Here is a 13,233-nt window from a genome sequence, read left to right as displayed (position 1 = left end):
TCGAGTTATTACTACAACGCAGTCTTACACTTGTGATTGCCTAACATGTTTTCATTGTATTGTCGTGGAATTGTGCTGAGAATACTTAGGTTTAGGTTAGGGTTTTGATTTCTAGTTCTAACCTCAGGTTTTACTTTTAGGGTTTAATTCTAGAAAGCTTAGTTCTATTTAAGTTGTTTTTTATAGACTTTTTAAGGAATATTAACATCATTTTGGTTTTTGTTTTTTAGCATCCTTAATTCTAGTTCTTCTAAATTGTTAACTTTATTACTTTTTCTTCTAATTTCTTCTATTTTCTTTAAAAAATTTTTTTTTTTGTTCTAGGATTTTATTTTATAGGTTTAGGTTTAAAACTTAGCTTTATGTATGTGGTTCATGCCCAAGTGGGTAATGGATCATATACAACAACTTCTAAGTGAAGGAGGGTTAGTTGACGGCCTCTCTATTCATTGTTAAGTTCAAAAATAATTGAATACGCCTGAACCATCCCAAACCATGGCTATAAATGCTCTAAACATAACTAAGTAAGAGCTACACTTTGAGGAGAATGTTGATGATAAACCTGACATACCATCAGCTATAACAATATGTGATAAGAATGAGGCACACTACGTTCTTCCAGTCAGAACTTTGAGAGACTACCTACAACTGGCAAAAGCAACCATACCGTCTTACGTAATTTTTCTAGTTAATATAGGTAATCTGGATTTCAAACCTGGAGTGATTCATCTCCTTCATAAATTCCATGGACTCATATGGAAAGTCCATATCTAAATCTTAAGGAATTTGATGAGATTGTAGCAGATCGAACCCAAGGGTTGACACCACCAAGTATAGGGTTGTGATCCAATAATAACTTGGTAAGACCAAGGTCGATCCATAGGGAATTTGGTGAGAATATACTAAAAAATTAATCTAAGGAAAATAGTTGGCTTAGGGTTTTCATCTAGTAGAATAGAAGAGTTGTAAAAATAATTATTAAAAATGACTAATGATCTAAGAATCCCCAATTAATAGACTTTGAAATTATTTCATCTTCTCAAGTTGATAACTCAAGTAAAACTGGATTCCAATACGTTCTAATTGGAAGATAACACACTAATAACAATCATAAACATCCAATATAGATTAGAATCACGATGGGCTTGATCTCTTATGAAGATCTAGGTAATCACATCACAGGGAATTACAAACATCTAATGTACACGGAGGCGACAATAGATCAATCAACTTTACAGATTGATTCATTTCCCAATTTAGGAATTCAATCACATTCAATCACAATTCAACATAAAAACCTTAACTTTCATTAAATAATGAATTAACTATCAAATTTCCATCAAAAGGTTCATCTCTTAGCCATAGTTAAGAGATTAGGCAAGCATGACTAACATCTTAAATAAAACGAAAAGAAAAACTAAAAAAATACACTAGAACTAAAGGATTGATAATGAAGAATGATTTTGAAGAAGCTCCACCACTCCCAGGTCTCTCTCCCAAGCCTAATTCATACTTAGAAAAGCCTAAAATACATCTTTAAATAGACTTGATTAGCATCGACTTCAAACTAACTTTAGAAATTCGCACTTGGTTATGCTTCGATCACATCGACTATAGCCTTCAGTGGCACCGAATAGGTCTCTCGGTTGCAACCAAATTTCTTGAATATTCTTTTGAAGTCTCTTCTCCCTTAGGTCGTACCGAACTCTCCTTCGGTGGCATCGAATGTATCTTCGGTTGAACCTAAGTGTCGAGCCGAATTTACCTTGAAAATCACTATTTCTTATTGGATTGTTCTAGGCACATTCGGTTGGACCGAACTAACCTTAAGTGGGATTGAACAGTCTGTTATTTATGTTGATGCACTGCATGATTTTTCCAGTCTTTTCTCCATCCTTTGTGCTTGAGTGCACAAGTGCCGAATACCATTAGGCCACATTTCCCAGTGTGTCGTTGTCGGTTGGAAGGGGGTGTGGCCTTACTCGCCCAAGGGTAGGGGTAAGGCTAGGTTGAGTCTGACCAACTCGTAAATGGGTTCGTTATCGATGTGCTAGGTAGATATTGGTTGACTAGTAGCCAGGTAGATACTAAGGTCTCTTTCATTTGCATGGTTGTGCGTCCAGTTGGGGTGACAATCTGATGTAAAGTGTATTAGACCCCAGTGATATTCCAGAGATGAGTTATATTGTTATGTTGATTCAGATGAGGATTGATATGCTTAAGTTGCATCTCGCATATGACATTGGCCATGTATGCCTTGCATCACATAGCCTTGGTACAACTGATAGCATTTATGGACTTACCAGCATGTTTCCACATTACTCTGATCTTGTATACTTGACACTTAACTTTTGCACACACTTACACCACCCTCTAAGCTTTCTATAAGCTTATGCATGATTGTTGCCTGCAAGTGACGCTAGGACCCTGCAATAGTACTAAGTTAGGAGCATGTCACTGAGTTTCTGGAGCCTTTGATATCGACATTGTATTTCCCTTTATGCATGTACTCAAAGTTTTTTTTTTATTATAGTGGATATGTGATGATGTTGTTGGTTGTTGTTTGTGTGTTATCTTATGGTTATGCTTCTTATGAAACAAATTTATGTTGAAAATCCTCCTTGTAGGATCCTAAGATCGAAACCTAGTATATGGGTGTCAGGAGTCGAGAATGGGATACTATGGAGGCTGTCGTCGTGGGATTCAGTGATCAGGAATTTTGTGAGCTCGATTTTCGAGTCTGGGGCGTGACAAGAGTTGATATTAGAGCATAACTTGGGAATAACTATGAAAAACATCACATATCTGCTATGAACTTAGGACAATTAGGTCCCGAGTGCATGACCTTCTGATGTAGTTCCCTATCGTAATAACTCTTGATAGGCCCCTTATTCCTTTCTGTAGGACATGGCGCCTAAGAGGGCAACCCGAGCGACTCCCCACTCGCAGTTCCCGTTCCCCCACCTGAGCCTCCTGTTCCCACGCCCGAGACTCCTGCAGACCCTGCGCCCCCGTCCGAGATTAGTGCTGCCCCTATTGTGTCAGTTAGTGCCCATCAGTTGCGTAGTAGATGCTCTAGGTTGTGACAACCACCCTCTATGGGTAGGGCAAGCACCCCGTTGAGACCTCATAGCAGGCAGAGCAGGAGTGCGAGAGTGCCCTATTGTGAGATTTTCTTTGGCTCGATCCCCCATGATTCCAGAGAGAGCCCGATCCAACTATGGCCGAGAGATGGCACTCCTAGGTGGAGATGTTAGAGACCATAAGATGTTCGACCAAGTAGCGGGTCCCATTGGCAGTGTATTTGCTTGAGGGTGAGGTCGAGCATTCGAGGGCATTCGTCGCCCGTGCTACCGGGCCTGATTTTGTGTGGACATGGGAGGATTTCGTTGATCAGTTTGACCAGAAGTTCTTCCTAAAACATATTCGACAATAGCATGCACTTGAGTTCGAGACTTTGGTGTAGGAGGATATGTCCATAGCTCAGTATGAGGCCTGCTTTGTTGCGCTATTGAGGTTCGCGTTGTATTTGGTTGATGATGAGGGGCGAAAGAGAATGACTTGTGTTATGGTCTTCAAGGCCGTGTTGTTGGCCATATGCTTTAGACCTTTAAAGAAGTTGTTCAGAGGGCCCAGATCTTTGAGTCTGAGTGGGCAAGTTTGTAGAGGGATTAGGGTCAGAAGAGAGATTAGAAGAGGAAGGCTCCCTCCAATGGCTCCCAGCAGCAGCACCCTCGATCACAGTAGAGGCGTACAACCCGCCCAGCCGTTAAAGCACCAGCACAGCCTCAGAGGCCATTTTTGGGCACTTATTATGGATACAGTGGGGTAGGAAACTGTAGGCAGGAGTGTCCCCACCCTTAGCAGTAGCAAAAGCCTCCGAGATCACCACAGCGGCCTCCATAATTGCAGTAGCAATAGTTGCTCCTACCACCGAGGCCCCCATAGCAGCAGTTTAGGCCACCGCAGCAACAGCAACAGCTGCGACCTCAGAGGGGATCTGCACCTCCCCAGTTGGCTCATGTTAGATTCTACGTGGCTCAGCAGGACCTGTAGTCGTCAAGAGGGATCATTGAGGGTATTTTTCTTGTCTCTGCATGCATCACTCAAGTTTTGTTTAATTTTGGTACTTCGCACTCCTTTATCTCCGAGGATTTCCACCGTTTGGCTGAAATACCATTAGAGTCTACTCGTGAGCGGTTGTGAAAAGGCCTAGCTATATGTCTTAGAGGGGGGGTGAATAGGACATGCCAAATAAAACTTATAACAGCGAAATTAAAAAGAATATGATAGCCAAAATAAATCACAATGCAAGAAAGTAAAATAACCTCAAAATTCAGATCTTAAGAGGTTGATACAAATGTTGTTCTAAGGACAACCTTACACCAAAAACCAGAGTTTATGGTAGGACAACCTTATTTCTAGAAAGATCTTTGTATCAAATCTCAAACCGAAGAGGAATATAGCAATAAATACAAACTGAATTAAAATAAATTGTAATCACAAATGTATTGTTCTAGGGACAGCCATACACCATAAAAATGGCAGGGCAACCTTGCTGGAACAACTTTTAAAGGAAATTGAATAACAAGCTGATAAAGGAATAGTAGAAAATAAATTTTAAACTATTACAAAATTCTCACAATGCTTGAATTAAATGATTACAACATTCAACACCACACATACATCCCACAAAAGAATAATTAAAGATTAGAAGTATAAATCATTCAATCACAACACAAGGGATTATAGTGGTTCACCTGTGTGTTCACCAACTGTTAAACAACAGCCACACAGAATGCTACTCCACTCCTAATATCCTCACACAGGGGATATTAGCGTTCACTAACAAAATAGGTTTTCCCAGGTTCACCCAAAACCTTTACAATTGTGTCTTTGTCTGTGGGCTTACACAATTAAAAAACCCCACTTCTGAGTTTTCCTGACTCTCCTCAGATAACCAATACAACAAGATTTTTCTGGCAAATCTTGAAAGAAACCAAAACAGAAAGGAATTTACAATTAAATGTAAAATACCTGATTATCTCCTTCGTTGTAGCAGCCCGGTAGAACCAAATCAGAGTAGATGATTGAATGTCCAAGTTCAATGTCCAGTACTCAATTACAATGGTTCTAATTCTAATAGATTTTAAATTAAACCAAATAGGGCTTGCCTTAATTGATTTTGATTCCAAAGAAAGGGAATAACAATTCCTCTTATCAAATTAGATTGGAATAGTAGAAACAAAATCAATTAAATAAAGCTAAGGAAAGAGAATATTAAATAAGCACACTTAGCTTAGATGGAGCACAGAATTATCTCTCAGAAGTTCGATGAAGATTAGCTTGAATGGATTAATTAATTCGATAATTTCTTCTGAGATTCGTGCACTATTTATAGGTGAGCAGATCGCGTCTTCGACTGGTCTAGGGAGCTCTTCGACTAGTCGAAGCAATAACAGATATTTGAAAGATCCGGCGGGATAAGCTTTGACCGTTCTACGACTGGTCGAAGGTCTCCTTCGACTGGTCGTTGGTCACCTACGATTGGTCGAAGGTTTCTTTTGACTGGTCGAAGAACCTGAAAAATATCGCTGGATTTCGAGTCGAAGTATTTCGACTGGTCGAAGATGCAGTCGACACTGTTCCTTCGACTGGTCGAACAGATTCCTGGACTAGTCGAAACCTAACAGATTTTATCCGAAATTTGTAACAAACTCACGACTGATCGAGGAATTTCTTAGACTGGTCGAAGCAACTCTAGGACTAGTCGAAGAAGGCCTAGGACTAGCGAAGAACAGACCAAAATCATGTAGAATAAACATTCAACTTATGTATCCAAAAATGACCTACTTCTAAGGTTAACCTAAGGTCAGCCAAACCTCAATCATGAAGTAAGGACATTGAAACATTAGGAACTAGTGACCTTGAAGTATGAGCCTTGAAGTCTTGATGTAGTTGAAATCTTGATGTAGCCCAATCTTGAAAGTGTCTTGAGTTCTTTACAAACTACCTTATACTCTTCTTGAAGTCTTGCAGCTTGAGTCTTGTCTTGTGAGCATTTCTTGCATTCAAGATTAATCCTTGTACTTGTGAGCTTTACTTGTTGTGAGCTTAGCTTGTTCATGAATGTTGATCCTTAAGAGAACTTCACTTATGCAAGTTATATATAACAGTGATTTTGGCACCACAAATTTGACAACAGACAAGGATATAAACTATAGCACTTACAATCTCCCCCTTTGTCAAATTAGTGACAAAACACATAACCAAGATAAATATAAAGTAAAACAACTGGTTAAAGGGTTATGAACCAGGTCATATAAACTAGCTTACCTGCAAATCAATATTCAATATTCAACATTCAACATTCAACCAGTTTCATTCAACTAGTTCAAACATACTCCCCCTGAGTAACATAACCAATGCTACTCCTCTCACAATCACATCGTTAAGAACAAACCATTCTCCCCCTTTTTGTCACAATATGACAAAGGAAACAACAATAAAGGAGAACTAAATAAAGGGATATATGAGAGTAAACATGAGGAGTAATGAGAGTATAGCAAAATAGCATAGCTTCACATAGAATAAATATCCAGCATAAAACATAGATAGTATCCAACTCAAAATCAGTCAACCAAGTGCTTAGTTATAAAGTTATTACAGACCAGAAGTCTCATAAAAACTAGTCAGAACCAGAACCAGATGACGGAGCAGGAATAGAGGGATCAAGTTGGTGCATGCCTTTGTTCAATCGCCTAAGATATTTACGGATGTACTTGAATTATAAATCATGAGCAACAGACATGTTTTCCATCTTTACATTTATATTCTCAACTTTATCCTCTAATGCACTCAGATGAGCATCAACATCAGATGGTTCAAAATCTGGATCATTTGTTGAGTCAGAATCCAGTTCTTCAAAAATGTCATCCATATTAATGTCATCACTAGCTTCTTCATGACCACCACCACCACCACCACCACCTTGTTCAGGAAGTAGATCCAGCTTCATCTTATTGATATTAGTATTGTTGAAGATCAGATGATGGATTGGTGCCTCATCAACCGGCATATCGACTAACATATGTACAGCCAATACAGTCATTAAATAGGCAAAAGGAATGTCACTATGACCAAGATGGAGTCTAAACTGAAGAATGAAATGACAGATTAAGGATGGTAAACAAATCTGAGTACCATTGGAAATAGCATGGATAACACGAACCATAAACAAAGTCAAGTCAGATTTATTACCCGAACGAGGATACAGATTAGACACAAAGATTTTGTGGAGAATTCTGTACTTGGGTAACAAATACCTTGCGGGAAGCACATTCCCTTTTTGAGTCCATTGAACATCCATGTTGCACAAGTCTCTAGTGAGCATGCATTTTTCAGACATTGAGGGTTTATCAGTTAAGTTATGAATAGGTATACCCTCATCATTCACAGGAATGTTCATAAGGGCTGAAATTAAATGACGATCAATGTCAAAAGGCCATTCTCTAGTAGATATTTTAAAAGTTAAATTATCCTGTGAGAAAGCACTAATACATGTAAACATGGATTGGGCAATGGACCAGTATGCAGGCCCACCCTAATGTAATAAGTTAACCCAACCTACAACTTCAAGCATAGGAAGGATGTCAAAAGGTGCAATATGATTAACATCAACAGGATGTTCAACAATAACATTACGTAATCTAATGTCCCTAACATATGATGGATCATCATTGGGAACAAGAAGATGACGCTTAGAGATAACGATCAATCTGGTGGAAGAAGAAGGACCACGGGAAGTAGTTTTTCTACCTCTAGAAGCCATTTGCAACAAGGGTATCAAGGAATTAAGAAGTTGCAAAGGATTGAAAAGTGGGTTTACTCAAAACAGATTTTTCAAAATCCAAACCCCAAATCTCAATGAAATCTAAAATACAAAGCTTAAAGCTTGAAAAGGAAACAATCTAGACACAAATCTGTAAGAAAAAAGTGATTTGGAACACTAACCTTGAAGAACATGAAAGATGGGTTCGACAAGTCGAAGCATGGCTCCAAAGAGAAGAAAAGCAAAATGAGGAAGAAAGCAAAAATTCCCAAATTTAAGTGATTCACGAGTTCTACGACTGGTCGTGGGTATCTACGACCGGTCGTAGGTCGACAGGTCGAGTATACTCACGACAGGTCGAAAAATGCCCAAAAATCATATTACTTGCAAATTATACAAAAATTGGAATTCAATCTAGCAAATATATACACTATAATACAAGAAGACATAAATAATCATTTTAAAATGCACATGCCAAGATCAAATTTCATCTTTTTGAACCTGCTTTTATCGAGGGGTTTTGTGAAAATGTCAGCTCGTTGATCTTCGGTAGGAATATATTCTAGAGATATAACTTTTTCTTCTACTAATTCCCTTATATAATGAAATCTAATGTCAATGTGCTTAGTACGAGAACGCTGAATAGGATTTTTTGAAATATTTATCGCACTGGAATTATCACAATGTAATAACATAGAATCCTGTTTAATTCCATAATCACTTAGCATTCGTTGCATCCAAACAAGCTGTGTACATGCATTACCAGCTGCGATATACTCAGCTGTTGAAAGTGATATAGAATTTTGTTTCTTACTAAACCAGGAAACTAGACAATTTCCAATGTAAAAACAACCACCACTGGTTGATTTTCTATCATCTAGATTACTAGCCCAGTCAGCATCCGAGTACCCAGCTAATTGGACACTGGTCTCATGAGGATACCAGAGACCGAGATTTACAGTACTTGCGACATATCTAATAATTCGCTTGACAGCAATCAAGTGAGATTCTTTTGGATCATATTGATATCTTACGCAAATACCAACACTTAGAGAAATATCAGGTCTACTAACAGTTAAATATAACAAACTACCAATCATACTCCGATAAAGTTTTGAGTCAACATTTTTACCATTAGAGTCTTTTGAGAGTTTCAGGGTAGTACTCATAGGAGTATCGAAATTCTTGCCATTCTCAAATCCAAATCTCTTGATTAGATTCAAAGCATACTTAGATTGAGAAATGAATATTCCTTCAGGTTGTTGCTTTACTTGCAATCCAAGAAAATAAGTCAATTCCCCAACCATGCTCATTTCGAACTATGATTTCATCAAATCTGCAAACTCAGTAGTCAAGTCAGTACAAGTTGATCCATAAATGATATCATCAACATAAATCTGCACCATTAAGATATGATCATTATGTTTTTTAACAAACAAAGTTTTATCAACAGATCCCATTTAAAAATTATGACCTAAAAGAAATTTTGTTAGTTTCTCATACCATGCCCTAGGTGCTTGTTTTAATCCATAAAGTGCCTTTTTAAGCCGATATACATAATCAATATTTTTGGAATCTTCAAAACCCATTGGCTGTTCAACATAGACTTCTTCATGTAAATCGCCATTTAGAAAAGCACTTTTCACATCCATCTGATAGATCTTTATCTTTTTAAAACATGCAATGGATATAAATAGTCTGATAGATTCAAGACGTGCTACTGGTGTAAAGGTTTCATCAAAATCAATCCCTTCAATTTGAGTATAACCTTGTACCACTAGTCTACCCTTGTTTCTAATTATATTTCCACACTCTTCAGACTTATTTTTGAAAATCCATTTTGTTCCAATGATGTGTTTATCTTTAGGTCTTGGTACGAGATACCAAACATCATTTCTTATGAATTGGTTGAGTTCTTCTTGCATCGCAACAATCTAGTTCTCATCAGCAAGAGCTTCTTTTACGTTAGATGGTTCTATTTGGGATGTAAAACATACATAATTACATATATCCTCAAGTTGTCTACGGGTGCGAACACCGGTGAGAGGGTTTTCAAGAATTTGTGTAGTTGGATGATCTTTAACAGTCCTCAACTTAGAATCAGTCTGATTCGATGAAGTATCGAGTTTATCAATGATTAGTACTTCATCATTATCTGAATTAGAAATTGGTGTGTTTAAGTGATCATCAATGACAACATTAATGGATTCTTGAATTACACCAGTCTTTTTGTTCAGAACCCTATAAGCTCGACTGTTTAAGGAATATCCTAGAAAAATGCCTTCATCACTCTTCGTATCGAATTTTTCCAAATTTTCATAATCACGTAAAATATAGCACTTGCTGCCAAAAACTTGAAAGTATTTAACAGTAGGCTTTTTATTGAACCACAATTCGTAAGCCATTATATTATTATCTATGCTAGTGTAGACTCGGTTAATAATATAGCAAGCTGTGTTGACTGCTTCAGCCCAAAGATTTTTAGAGAGCTTCATGCTATTCAACATGACATTAGCCATTTCTTGAAGCACCCTATTCTTTCTTTCTACAATTCCATTTTGTTGTGGAGTTTTGGGAGTAGAGAATTCATGTAATATTCGTTGGTCAATACAGAACTTCTCAAAATTGTTATTCTCAAATTCAGATCCATGATCACTACGAATTTTACTGATTTGAGAAGATTTTTCAGTTTGAATCTTTTTAAAAACTTTTCTTACTTCTTCAAGGGTTTCAGATTTATCCCTTAAGAAGACTACCTAAGTGAATCTGGTAAAGTCATCAACTATTACCAGGATATACTTTTTCCCACTACGACTTTCTGTTCTGGTAGGTCCTATCAGATCCATGTGGAGAAGTTCGAGTGGTCTTGATGTGGTATTTGAATTCACCTTTTTGTGTGAGTTCTTTGTTTGTTTGCCTATCTGGCACTCACCACATATTTTATCTAATTTCTGAAGTTTGGGTAAACCTCTTATAAGTTCTCGTTTGCTCAATCTATATAAATTTCGATACTGTACATGTCCAAGACGTTTGTGCCATAAATCAATCTCGTCTGTATGGACCATGTAACATGTTTGATTAGATGAGCTGGATTCGCTAATAATATAGCAATTTTTAGACGTTCTACGTCCAGTTAATATTATAGAACCCTTATTGTTTAGTATCTCACAGCTTTGATTAGAAAACCGAACATTTTGGTTATTATCACATATTTGAGATATACTAAGCAAGTTATGTTTTAAGCCTTCAACATATAAAACATTTTTAAACACAGGAAGATTAAAAAGTTGAACCGTACCTTGGCCTATAATCTTACAGTTGCTACCATCACCAAATGTGACTGAACCATCAGTCATATCTTTCAGATCCGTGAATAAAGCTTTCTCACCTGTCATATGCCTGGAGCATCCACTGTCTAGGTACCACTTTGAATGACTTGTTGCTTTGAAAGCAGTGTGAGCAACCAAGCAGGTAACTTTAGGAACCCATTTCATAACTGTTTTGGGTTTAGGAACATAGTTGGTCTTCTTTTGTGTATATTTGTAGGAATGACCTATAGAGTTAGATTTTAAGAGCTCCTTGAGTAAATCAATTATCTTTTCAGCTGGTGGATTTTGTTTCTGATTAAAGTTGACATGACTGCTTCTAGATTTTTGAAAAGTTTTTGAATTTCTAGAAAAATTTTGATAAATACTTTTCCCTTTTGAGTTTGAGGACTCTCCTTTAACAAACATAGGAGGAGTATACTTTTGTTTAGGAGGTAGATTTTTATCATAGCCCAACCCGGATCGATCGCCACATTTTCCAGATCTGGATAACAGTTTTTCTAACTTTGGATCACCTTGGGCATATTTCCATGTGTCCATTAGACTCAGAAGAGAAGATACTTCAGTTTTAAGTTTCTCAATTTCAGATTTTAAATCAATAATTAGGGAGTTTTTGAATTCCAAATCGCATTTTGATTTTTCAAAACAATCTGAAATTTGTGATTTTCTAAGACAAGTGATTCAAAACATTTTTTAAGTTTAGAAAACTTTTCTTTTTGAAGTTTAAGTTTGACAGCAATTTTACAACTTTCCTTATATAGGGCATTGTAAGCGTCTTGAAGATCATCTTCATTTTCACATTCACTATTCAGATTTTCTTCACTTGTTGAGTCATTATCTGAAAACGTGATTTTGGCTAGAGTCATAAGAGCTTCAACCTTATTGCCTGACTTAGTTTCAGAATCTTCTGATTCAGAAGAACCTTCAGAATCAGATGATTTATCCCATGTAGCCAACATACCCTTCTTCTTGGGTTTGTCCCTTTTAGGACATCTATTTGCTAAGTGCCCATATTCTTGACAGTTGTAACATTGACTATCTTTCAAAGATTTTCGAGATTTGGGGCTAAACTTCTTTTTATCATTTGATTTTTGAAAATCAACCCTTCTCTTACTTTTGAAAATCTTATAAAATTTCTTAGCTAAAAGAGCCATATCATCTTCTGAATTACATTTAGAAGATTTTAGTGCAATAGATTTACCTTTAGGAGCTTTAAAGTTTAACTCATAGGTTTGTAGAGAACCAACTAGTTCTTCTACCTTCATATTATCCGTATCACGAAGTTCCTGGATCGCTGTTACTTTAGAATTGAACCGTTCAGGAAGTGAGCGTAATATTTTTGCACACACTTTACTTTCTGGGATTTTATCGCCAAGACCCCACATTGAGTTTACAATGTCATTTAATCTAGTGTAAAAGTCCATAAACATTTCATTTTCCTCCATATGAATTTCTTCAAATCTGGTTGTGAGGAGTTGGACTTTAGATTTTTTGACAATTGTAGTGCCCTCGTGTGTCATTTCTAATATATCCCAAGCTTGCTTTGCAGTATCACATGAAATGATTCTTTTGAACTCATCCGGTGATAGTGCGCAAGTAATTGCATTTAGTGCTTTAGCATTTGCACTACTCTCACTTTTCTGAAGAGTGGTCCATTCGTAATATGGTGTGACTTTCATAGATTTTGAACCATCAACCCCAGTAACTTCCATGATAGGAGGTTTCCATTCAGTCACTGTGGCTTGCCACACATTTTCATCCATTGATTTGAGGAAGATCCTCATTCTGGCTTTCCAATAGGCATAGTTGGAACCATCAAAGGGTGGAGGCCTTGCGTCTGAAAGGCTATCAAAATTTGACATCTTGAATAGCTTAAATCGTTAGCTCATGAATTAAATCCAAGAATTAAAAAGAGCTATTAGGCTTTGATACCACTTGAAAAGGCCTAGCTATATGACCTAGAGGGGGGGGGGGGGGGGTGAATAGGACAATGCCAAATGAAACTTATAACAGCGAAATTAAAAAGAATATGATAGCCAAAATAAATCACAATGCAAGAAAGTAAAATAACCTCAA

This window comes from Magnolia sinica, chromosome 5 (assembly GCF_029962835.1).
Source record: "Magnolia sinica isolate HGM2019 chromosome 5, MsV1, whole genome shotgun sequence".
In the NCBI taxonomy this organism is placed as follows: Eukaryota; Viridiplantae; Streptophyta; class Magnoliopsida; order Magnoliales; family Magnoliaceae; genus Magnolia; species Magnolia sinica.
This window is presented reverse-complemented; position numbering follows the sequence as displayed.